The sequence below is a fragment of the Electrona antarctica genome (genome assembly GCF_951216825.1).
Source record: "Electrona antarctica genome assembly, chromosome: 21".
NCBI lineage: Eukaryota > Metazoa > Chordata > Actinopteri > Myctophiformes > Myctophidae > Electrona > Electrona antarctica.
In genome coordinates this window covers 30,535,764-30,548,308 of record NC_136802.1, presented here as the reverse complement: position 1 = coordinate 30,548,308, position 12,545 = coordinate 30,535,764, and positions in this window count along the sequence as shown.

The window sequence follows — 12,545 nt, the reverse complement described above, 5'->3', positions numbered from 1 at the left end:
CTATATCTGATTGTAAATTACGTTAAACGACATTAAACTCACTTTGCCAAGTCACATTGCCACTCGATTTGCCACTAATTTATGCATGCGCATACCCTCTATACCCCTGGAACAGGGTGCACATAACTTTTTGGGGCTAATTCTCAGAGGAGCACCTTGAGCGGTTGCTTGGTACGCACTGCAGGCAGACGTCTCTACTCTACCACAACGTTACTTTACCCAGCATGAGACAGATAACATAAACTACTCACCTAATGCCGCGGAGGTTGCATGTTTAAGGTAATCCCAAAGTGTGTATATCGGCTACATTGTTTAATCCATTCTGGACGGGAACCCCTTTTGGTGTCTGGTGTAAGCATTATGTTGCACTTTAGCTGTTGAAAAATAGCAGATCTACAAGTTACGAGCTTGTAGGTTTTTTTTGAAAAATCGTGAAAATGTGGCGCAAGTCTTTGAATATATTTATACATACATACATTTATTTTTAATAAAGAGATTTAGTGTAGAGGGAAAATACGGAGTCGGTCTAGTATAGAGTATAGAGGGTATGCGCATGCTTAAAGTGAATGGCACATCAAGTGGCAAATCGAGATAGTGGCAAAGCAACAGGAAAAGTGAGTTTAACATTGTTTAATGTTGTTTATTGCAATCAGATAGGACTTTTCTGTTTGGATGTATGGGCTGTCGAGGCCAGAAAGTAGTTTTTTGCCACTCAGTAGGCATTCCTGCATAACTTCCGGGTTTGATAATGATGTCACGCGCATAGTGCATACCCTCTATAGACCGCTGCGGTACTCCGGTCATAGGGTTCGACCATTAGAAACCGGGGGAAGAAATCTGTGTCCTTGTCGATTTTAGCTATATAAATGTTTTTTCAGAAAACTCAGGATTTAGAAGAGTGCTTAGGTGGTGTACCAAGACCATCCAGGTACGGTTTGTCCTTGTATGGTTTAGCTGAGGCGCAGTGCGGGCGCAGTGCTCGAGAGTCCAATTTCTGTGTGCGCACTGCAGAACTCCAGGTCGTTTGGAGTTTAACAGAAAAGGCATGAATTTCATCATGATGAACCCGTGCGGTTCAGTTAGCAATCTGCCCAGATTACAATCCAGATCACAAAGCTCCCGCCTGGCCCCGGCACCAGCCTTGAAAGTAATGGGATGCCAAGCAACAGTCCCTTCGCTACAAAACAATTTGTGATCAGTCCATGGTCAGCCACTCCCAGGACGTCACGCCTTCCGTTCCGCACGCTGCATTCCCAATATCGTTGCTGTCGGTCAGAAACCTTATCGCTATGTTTCATCTTTTAACCCATTTTGGGCGGGGACCCCTGTGGGTGTTTTAAGCATTATGTTATACTTTAGCTATTGGAAAATAGCACATCTACAAGCTCATAGGTGCCGCGCTACGAGCTTGTAGATCTGCTATTTCTGAAAGACCGTGAAAATGTGGCGCAAATCTTTGAATATATATTCTTTCAGAGCAAACATTTTTAACTCAAATCTTTGCTTCTGGGCATTACATAGATTGTGCATCAATTCACCCATTCACACACACATTCATACACCGAAGGCGGCTGAAACCATGCAAGGCACTAACCAGCACATCAGGAGCAATTAGGGGTATGAGGAGTCTTGCTCAAAGACACTTCGACACTAACTCTGGGGGAGCCCACAGGGTTCGAACTGGCAACCTTGTGGTTACCATCCAGCCACTCCGCCCCTGAGCCACCGCCGCCGCCGCCGATCCGATTCCGATCATTTGATTTTGAGCATCTACCGATACCGCTTTTTCCCGATCGATATTTATAAATATTTTATAGAACACGTTTATGCCATATCACAATAGTACAATATCCCAAATCACAGACAATTTCCAGTCTAATATCATGATATGGATATAATGGACATGGATATGGACATAAATAACTATAGGGCATAAACTAACTTGGCATAAACATCAAATAAACAAATACCGGTATGCATTTTTTTTTTTTTTACTCTAACTTGGAATATTTCTGGAATGGTTTCTTTTTTCCATTTCCTAAACAGTGTTTTGAACATACAGGATTTCCAATATCATCCGACAACTGCTTTCATCTGGGAGATGGTGGTGCAGAGTGAATTGATTGAGTGTGTGTGTGTGCGCCGTGCGACAAGCATGTGTGTTTGTGCCTGTGTGTGTGTGCCCAGTATGCCCAATGCCCATGCAGTGCATTCAACGCCATCATACTACAGCGTCACACAAGAGCAATAAAGCATCAGAAGCAGCATCAAGCTTGAGCTTGTAGATCTGCTCCATATGAGGTTTCCACCCGACAGAGACGCCCACGGTCTTTGATTGAACGACAATGGAGCTGTGGGCCAATGGTTACACCCCTTCAACTCAAATGAATCTTCTGTGTGTGTGTGTGTGTGTGTGTGTGTGTGTGTGTGTGTGTGTGTGTGTGTGTGTGTGTGTGTGTGTGTGTGTGTGTGTGCGCGCGCGTGCGTGCGTGCGTGCGTGCGTGTGCGGTCAATATGTTATCATGTTTGAAGTCCATGCATGGTCTTTGATTGAACAACAATGCCTGCTGGAGTGCATGGCCAATTGGCAAGCCCCTTGACCTCAAACGAAATGTGTGTGCGTGCGTGCGTGCGTGCGTGCGTGCGTGCGTGCGTGCGTGCGTGCGTGCGTGCGTCCCCATGACGAAAAGGGGTCATTTTTGATAAAAAAATGACTTTGTGCTGTAATCAAATGTAATCAATCAATTTGATTACATTCGTACACTCCCGCATGGATGACTGAACAATGGATTCTAAGACCCAACCGACCTTTCCTGACTACAGACTAACCGGAATGCCTTTGCTGCCACCGCCCCACCGCCCCACCATCCATTAAAACATTCAATCCATAACTGGATTCTTTCTAAACTGGCCTGAACGATCATCTATCAGGAGACCACAAGGGGAGGTATAGATGTAAACATCTATCTATTCCAGGGGTTCACAGACTGTGGCGTGTGCCGTGCACCCCCTGTGGTGCGCGAGCACCTTCTAGGGGGGACTTTCAGCTAAATAAATACATGCAGAATCATCTTTATTGTCACGATGATCACAGTTTTACTAGTAAAAAAAAGTGGGTGAAATTCGTATAATATAGTTCCTATATACAAAGAAAGGGAAGAAGAGGGGAGGGGGGGGGGGGGATTGGAGAGAAAGAAGCTCGTTCCACACACAAACAGCACACTCGTAGGGTCTCTCTTAGCTCATTTACAAACGGCACAGCCGTAGGGTGTCTCTTTATCTTATTCTACAGGCTGTACATGCAGCCGTACAACCATGGGGGTCTCTTTTCCACAAGTAAAAATCACACCCATGTGAACTGAGTGGTGCAAATCCCCCCCCCCTCTCTCTCTCTCTCATTAGCAGGCAACAGTGCAGCACTATCTCTCTCTCTCCGTTTCTGGCACAACAGTGCCACTTTTGGTACTCATTGGTACTCGTGCTCATAGTCACATAGTCACACACAAACATAGTTGAACACGGACATTGCTGTTCCTTGGAGTGGTTGCACCACTCCAAATACACACAAATACACATAGTACCTGAGATATATATATATATGTTTGTGATGTTATATGTGTGTGTGTGTGTGTGTGTGAGCTAAGGCCATCCTTAAAAACACTTAACTACCACACTATGGGTCAATACAAAGATCATTATTATAATTAGTACACTAGCTAACGTCAATGTCATAATACTAATAAGTCACTGCTAATGGGAACAGTCACTGATCACCTCCAAATCACCTGCCTCGTGGTCTTTGTTATCGATTAGGAGAAACCTTTTGTGTTTCTTTCAGATTTGCATGGTAAATTGGTAATGGGTGAGTAGAGCTCCATGCAGCGCTACTGGTGTTTTTAATGCTTATTGTAACTATGTGAAATAAGGCTGCCTGACATCCATGTCCCAAGTAATTGATTTGATTTGATTTTATGACACGTCAAGCAAGAAACACAAGTTACATCGTGTTCATCTGAGAAGCGTCAAGGATAAAAAAAAAAACACAATACTGTCACGGTCCGTGACATGTGTTATGTTTTTCTAGTGTTCCTTGTTCTTGGTTTTACTTTACACTTGTGTGCTTTTATTTTGCAGTCTGTTAATGTCTCCTGTGTTGCTCATGTTACCTGTGTTGTCTCACCAGTACCCTGATTACCCTAAGCCAAATTCCAATACCGCAACTTTCACACTCGCTCACTCCCCTCGCGTCCTCCACTCGCTCCTCGGCTCCGCCCCCAGCGAGGAGGAGTGGAGGAGGAGAGGATTCGATGCGAGGACAGAGTGGTGGAGTGGATTTGCCTCTAGAATCGGAATGTACTCCGCTGTCATTTCAAAGCGACGGCACATTCCGCGATCACTTATGACGTGAATCAATTCAATTCAATTCAAAGGGCTTTATTGGCATGGGAAAACATACGTTTACATTGCCAAAGCAAAAGTGGTGGAACAATACAGTGTCACACAGCTGGATCACTGGAACTCTGAACCCAGAGCCGTACAGTCTACAGAAGACAATTCATTTTTGTGCATGTAATAAACCGAGGCCAATGTGTATGTATTGGTAACATGTGCAACAAGGCTATTTATTCCTGAAATAGTGAATAAGCGCCAGGATGCGCACACTTTTATATTATATGATTGTGAATGTGAAGGGAATTCCTGACCTGCCCGCAGCCCGCGTTCCTTTTTGCTCGTATAAATAACCCCCCTCCTCGGACAGTCCCTCCTCCGACGGTCTTTGCAAATAACGGACACTATAACAGGAATTATAGGTAGTCTCTCTGACTTACATATTCAGTTCAGTTCAGTCCACATATAAATAAATACATTTTTGTCACCGTCATTCATAGCAGTCTGTGCATTCAGGCATGCACAGAGAGAAATTAACTATAGCTTTTGAGGTGCGCACAATATAGCCTACTTTTATTATGCTTATATCACACAACGCAATAAAGCCAGTGGCTTGTTGTGGTCCTTTCACTTTCACATAGGCTATAGGCTACTGTATCATTCTGAAGCTCTATTAATTCAGCGAAAATGTGTCGCTTCAACAAACAGCAAAGCTTTTTAGTTTAATGTGTGTGCGTGTGTGTGTGCATGTGTGTGTTGGGTCAGCGACAGCATCTCGTCAGCCGCAGCGGCCGGCAGCTAGTGGATGGGGGGTGGGGGGGTGCATAGTATCGGGTTTCAAGCAGTGTTTTCTGTGCCACATGTGGAGGAGGCGGACTTATGTCACTGGAGAAGGAAAAAAACATGTACACGTGATGCGGAAATCCGCAGCGAGGAGACAACATACCCCACCAAGCCTGCACCTGATGTACACTCGCTCTATGCGGTCTCGGAGAGCCCACTCGGCTCCTCCACTCGACTCCACTCTCCTCCTCGATGGAGCACTTTAACAATAAAGTACCACAGACGAAAAACAGTCTAAGTCCAAATTTCAGACTGACCCCTCCACGAAAAGGCCTCGTTGTCCTGAACCCTTATCTATCATTTATATATTATGGATCAATAGTGTGGACTTAGACTGTTATTCGTCTGTGGTACTCAATTGGAACGTTAACCATTTCCGGGTCAAGCTGGAATGACCCCGAGTGATCGAGTGGGAGTGAGCGAGTGGCCGAGATTTTGGGTATTGGAATTTGGCTCTAGTGTTTCCACCGTGTCTTGTTAGTCTTTTGGCCAATGAGCCAATGTTGATTATCTGTTGAGTTCACCTGTGTCTTTGTGTATTTATACCCTTGTTTTTCATTTCCTTTGTCATATCATTGTTGTATGTCACTTGTGTTTGATCCTAGTGAACTCCCAGAGTATTTCTTGTTCTCGTCCGCTTTTCAAGGTACCCAAAGACGCTTTACAGAACAGAAGTAAAAACAATTTTATTAGAAAACTAGTTTAAAAGGTTAAAATGTTAAAAACTTGGAAAAAAAATCAAAGTGGACAAACAAGAAGGGTGTGTGTGTGTGTGTGTGTGTGTGTGTGGGGGGGGGGGGGGGGGGGGGGGGGGGTTAAGTAGGGAAAGCCAGTCTGAAAAGGTGGGTTTTGAGTGTGCTTTTTAACATGTCAAAGGTGCAGTGATTGGTGCATCATCATCATCATCATCATCATCATCATCATCATCATCATCATCATCATCATCATCATCATCATCATCATCATCATCATCATCATCATCATCATACTATAATTCAGTCAATGTCTGTCTGTCTGAATGTCTGTCTGTCTGTCTGTCTGTCTGTCTGTGTGTCAGAAACACCGCCGTATCTCCTCACCGCCTGCACCAATCGCTCCCACTTTTCACACAGGCATTGACCATAATAATATGGAGGTCTTAACGAAGCCCTTTTTCCAATTTAACAAGTTATAAATTAATAATGAATTTATTAGTTAATTCAAAATTCAAAAATGCACCCAGGGCGCAGTACCCCCCACGGCCACAAGGGGGGGGGGGGTAATATCTCACAACGGGTAATGGCTAGTAGTATGATAATTGACCATTCGTTTTTTTTGTATACTGTTTTGGTGGCTTATCGACCACCCTTTATAGAAAAGAAACTGACAGGAACACATTATTGCTGGCTAAGAGCGCACACCCCACACCCCTTATACAAGGTTTGCCTAAAAGCCAATTTTATAGACTCCGGAGAATATGCCAAACAACAGAGGATTACATAAATAAATCGTCTGAAATGAAACAACGTTTTATTCAAAGGGGCTATCCGTCAGAATGGGTTGATGCGGGTTTCGAGGCAGCCCTCCAAAAACCCCGCTCTGATTTATTAAAAAAGAATATTAAACAGGATAAGAACTTCTCAGTCACTTGTATCACTACTCATTCCCCATTTTCTCATCACATCCGATCAGTTTTTAAAAAACACTGGCATCTGCTCCAATCTGATCCGGAACTTTCACGCACTTTCCAATTCCCTCCGCTTTTTGTGAACAAACGTGGGAGAAATATAAGAGACTCTCTCGTTCAAGCTAACTTTGCCAGCAATAAACCAGCGCAACTCACTCAAACCCTACTGAGCCCTATTCCAAATGGCAATTACCCCTGTGGGAACTGCGCTCAATGCAACAACACCAACAAAGCTAAGGTTTTTTGTCACCCACAAACAGGCAAATCCGTCCCTATCAAAAGTGTCATCACATGTGCATCTACCCATGTGATTTATATGCTACGTTGCCCCTGTGGTCTTGCATACATTGGCAAGACTACTAGGAAGCTAAAAACGCGTATCAGCGAGCATAAAAGCTCTATTCGCAGAAACGACAGGGATTACCCGGTTGCCGTTCATTTTAATGATATGAAACATGACATATCCACCTTACGCTTTGTTGGCATGGAGATGGTCCCTCTGCCACCCAGAGGCGGAAACCATGACCTTCTCCTTAAGAGACGTGAGGCATATTGGATTTTCACTTGCGACACCTTAGCCCCAAAAGGTTTAAATGATGAATTCTTACTAAATGTGATGTTGTGAATGTTGAGGTTTTCTCACCTCTGGGGTTTTCTGATATTTTATTTATTTCTTGATTTTTTGATATCTTGGTTCTAGTCTGTTTGATTTCCTGCTGTCATTGTGTGTGATGTCAATGTAGTGTATTTTGGAGTACAGACCCTTATACCTGTAATTTATTAGGTCTGACCCCCAGTACATGTATTGGACATTATGCCCTCCAGGGACATGTTTTATTTAAATATAATTGTCCAATATTCATTCTGCAGTCAGTACATTTAAAAAGGTTTTCAATTTTCATTGTATATTGCCTTTACTATACTGATTTATTTATTCTATTGTAGCTATCTTATTCTATTTTGTGTATATTTATAAATGTTCCTTTTATCATGGAAAAAATATACCACCTGTACTCACCTGTGGGCAGTCCCTCTCCATGGTAACGGATTGGTGTGTGTCATTTGATTGGCCCCCGCTGATCTCAGAGATGTATTTATGCTGACTGTTTGTCAGTACTGCTTTATGCCTGATGAAGGTCTGACGACCGAAACGTTGCAATAAAAACCAACCTAAGTGAAGACAGTGTGCGGGATTCTCCTTTTTCTACATATCAGTTTCCTGTTATCCGACGCACCTGTCCTTTGTAGGTGTGCAGAAGGACTTTTTCGTATTGTATACTGTTTTGAGAAATGCCTTTGATTTACTGTTAGCAACAACATTAGCCCCCACTATTTACCATTGCGTTAGCATGTGTTTGTTTGCACTGCATCGATGCTTGGAAGAGCTTCAAAGTGATTATTAAAATGAGGAGGAAAGCACCCACCTATTGCTGGATAACCTGTGCAGCATCTTCAATATTATTACTAAGGTGAGTAACCTACCACAGGGGTTCTCAACGTTTTTGGCCGGGGACCCCTGAAAATGCTTTGGCAACGTCTCGGGACCCCGGCCCCGCCCCCTCCAGACCCCCAATATAAATTGACTGCTACAATAACCTTAATAATAGAGACAATACACCATAAATAAATACTGAAACCAGATATAATCATTAGGGAAGGTGTATGCATGTACTATGTGTACTATATGTAAACTCTTCATTTCCATTTTCCAGCCATTCAGTTGCATTAAAAAAATATATATATTTGGGGACCCCCCAAAATATTTTGGCGACCCCCCCGAGGGGTCGCGACCCATGGGTTGAGAACCCCTGACCTACCAGTCTGTCAAGGATAACATTTGTATATTCTTATAATTCAATAGTGCAGTGATATTCAAATCATTAAGGTTAGGGTTCATTTAATCTATCATTCACTTGTTGTGTTATCAAACTGTTAAAGGTGCTGTAAGAGAATCTTTCGCTTAATAACTTGAACCCCAGCCTTATTCTGGGGGAACATTAGCCAAAAAATACCTGATCACAATGCATTGCAATGTGACCTTGTAGATTGGCTATTTTTGGCAAAGAAACCAGTAAACGAATAGTCTTGTAGAGCAGTCGTTCCCAAAGTGGCGTCCGGGGACCCACAGATATCCTTGAGGGAGTTCCAGGGGGTCCCCAGCTAAATGATAGTTTGGAACCAAATTAACCCTGCAGGTCTGTAACTCTGAGAGTGTACAAATGGAACCAAATGGACCCGTTTGGGTCCATTTGGTCCATCTTGTTCCTGCAAGATGACAGTTTAGTCGCTTATCAAAGTGGTCCAGTAGATGAGAACACACCCATCTGAGCAGAAACAAGTGTCCTATGATGTAATCGTTAGCACTTTGGACTTTGAATCCAGAGATCCGAGTTCAGGTCTCGGCAGGACCTTATCCTGAGGAACATGTACATTCTTAGGACATGAACTTTTTCAAACATTTAATCAGAGTTGTCCAGAAGATGGGGAAACACCCAATTTAAAAGAATCAGGTTCCATGGTGTAATGGTTACCACACAGGACTCTGAATCTTGCGATCCGAGTTCAAATGGCAGTGGAACCTATGTATTACTGTATCCAGTTGCTGTACCCAGTCTTGTGCAGATTCCCATTGATTAACAATCTTCTTATGAGCCACAAGTCCTTCTGTTCCTGCAAGATGAGTTTAGTCGCTTATCAAAGTGGTCCAGAAGATGAGAACACACCCATCATAGCAGAAACTAGTGTCCCATGGTGTAATGGTTTGCACTCAGGACTCTGAATCCTGGGATCCGAGTTCAAGTCTTGGCAGAACCTTATCCTGAAGAACATGTACATTCTTAGTACATCAACTTATTCAAACATTTCATCAGAGTTGTCCACAACATCGGGCAACACCGATTTAACAGAATCTGTGTTCCATGGTGTAATCGTTAGCAATCAGGACTTTGAATCCTGTGATCTGAGTTCAGATCTCGGTGGAACCTTAACCTGATTCACATGTGTGCACACAGCCACTGATTAACAATGTTGTTGTAAGCGACATGCACTACCCATCCTGTGAGAGTAACATTACTGGCAATCATTCTGATGTTAATGAAAAACACAGAAGCACATCCTTTGTTTATTAAATTAATTTGTTTTTGACATATTCTGGCTACAATAACCATCATCAGAGTTTTCCCTAAAAAGACATCCTGAGACTGGGTTAAATGTGGTTCTGTGGTGCAATGGTTAGCACTTTGGGCTTTGAATCCAGAGATCTGAGTTCAAGTCTCGGCAGAACCTTATCCTGAGGAACATGTACATTCTTAGGAGATGAACTTATTCAAATACTTCATACAGTTATCCAGAATATGGGGCAACACCCAATGTAAAATAATCAGGTTCCATAGTGTAACGGTTACCACACAGGGCTCTGAATCCTGCGATCCGAGTTCAAATGTCAGTGAAACCTTTGTATATGTATTATTACTGTATCCGCAATCCTGCACACATAATGTTGCTGTGCCGATTCCCATTGATTAACAATCTTCTTATGAGCCACAAGTCCTTCTGTTCCTGCAAGATGACAGTTTAGTCGCTTATCAAAGTGGTCCAGAAGATGAGAACACACCCATCAGAGCAGAAACAAGTCTCCCATGGTGTAATGGTTAGCACTTTGGACATTGAATCCAGAGATCCGAGTTCAAGTCTCAGCAGAACCTTCACCTGAGGAACATGTACATTCTTAGGACTTGAACTTTTCAAACATTTCCAGCAAATGGGGCAACACCCAATTTATAATAATCAGGGTTCCATGGTGTAACGGTTAGCACTCAGGACTCTGAATCCTGTGATCCGAGTTCAAATCTCTGTGGTACCTTGTATATGTATTACTGTATCTGCAATCCTGCACATATAGAATGTTGCTGTTTCCCCCCCACACATGTCATATAAATCCACAAACCGTTCATGTGCATGTGCAAATTTCTTCTCTGTGCTGTGGTGAATTCTCTCTGTGCTGAAACTCTGCTGAGCCAATCCTAGGGCTCCTTACATTGTCTCCTCCAATCAAATGGTCGCAGACCCGGACAACTTCCTTGTTTACAACTGGATGAAATACTCTGACCTGTTTTAGATTTATAATGACTGAAGATCTAAAGGTCCCTGGTTCAATCCCGGGTTTCGGCAATTGAAATGAGGTACAGACAACCCTATGACACACAGGCTGATCTCACTGGGGGAAATACTGTATGACTTTATTTGTTTAAGAACTGACAGTAAATTGAAAAACATATTCTGGATGTGACACTTACAAGCTGAAATAGCTCAGTTGGTAGAGCATTAGACTGAAGATCTAAAGGTCCCTGGATCAATCCTGGCTTTCGTCAGTTGAAATGAGGTACAGACAACCCTATGACTCTTAGGCTGATCTCACTGGGTGGAAAACTTTATGAGTTTATTTGTTTAAGAAGTAACAAGTAACAGTCAATGTAAAAAATAAATACTGGATGTGACACTTGCAAGCTGAAATAGCTCAGTTGGGAGAGCGTTAGACTGAAGATCTAAAGGTCCCTGGTTCAATCCTGGGTTTTCCTGCTTTTTGACGTGCCAATCATTCTGATTGACAGATTCCTTGGCCAATCAGATTGGTCCGCCTTCAGCCAATCCTAGGGCTCCTTACATTGTCTCCTCCAATCAAATGTTCGCAGACCCGGACCACTTCCTTAACTGGATGAAATACTCTGACCTGTTTTAGATTTATAGTGATTCTTCAACTTAATTTTCTTAATTTTCACAGTTTTGGACGTTTTATTAATATAATTGATCATTCTAGATCACTGCTAGATCCGTAACAATCTTCTCTTATGGGGTTCGGGTTCGGTTTCGGGTTAGGGTTAGGGTTAGGGTTAGGGTTAGGGTTAGGGTTAGGGTTAGGGTTAGGGTTAGGTTCAGGTTCAGGTTCCACGGGCTAATAAAGTGTAAATTTGGGTGTCCTTACAAGAAAAGGTTTGGGAACCACTGTTGTAGAGGGTCTATAGAATAGATAGATGTTGATACTATTAAGTTAGTAACTTTGACAGTGTACAAATGGAACCGGTTTTCAGCAGGTCAAATGAGGTACAGAAAACCGTATGACTCCCAGGCTGATCTCACTGGGGGAAAACTGTATGTTTATTTGTTTAAGAACTAACAATCAATTGAAAAATACATTCTGGATGAAATTCTTACAAGCTGAAATAGCTCAGTTGGTAGAGCGTTAGACTGAAGAGCTAAAGGTCCCTTATTCAATCCAGAGTTTCGGCAGTTGAAATGAGGTACAGTAAACCCTATGACTCTTAGGCTGATATCACTGGGTCAAAAATTTTACAAGTTCATTTGTTTAAGAGGTAACAAGTAACAGTCAATGTAAACATAAATAGTGGATGTGACACTTGCAAGCCGAAATAGCTCAGTTGGGAGAGCGTTAGACTGAAGATCTAAAGGTCCCTGGTTCAATCCCGGGTTTCGGCAATTGAAATGAGGTACAGACAACCCTATGACACACAGGCTGATCTCACTGGGGGAAATACTGTATGACTTTATTTGTTTAGGAACTGACAGTAAATTGAAAAATATATTCTGGATGTGACACTTACAAGCTGAAATAGCTCAGTTGGTAGAGCAT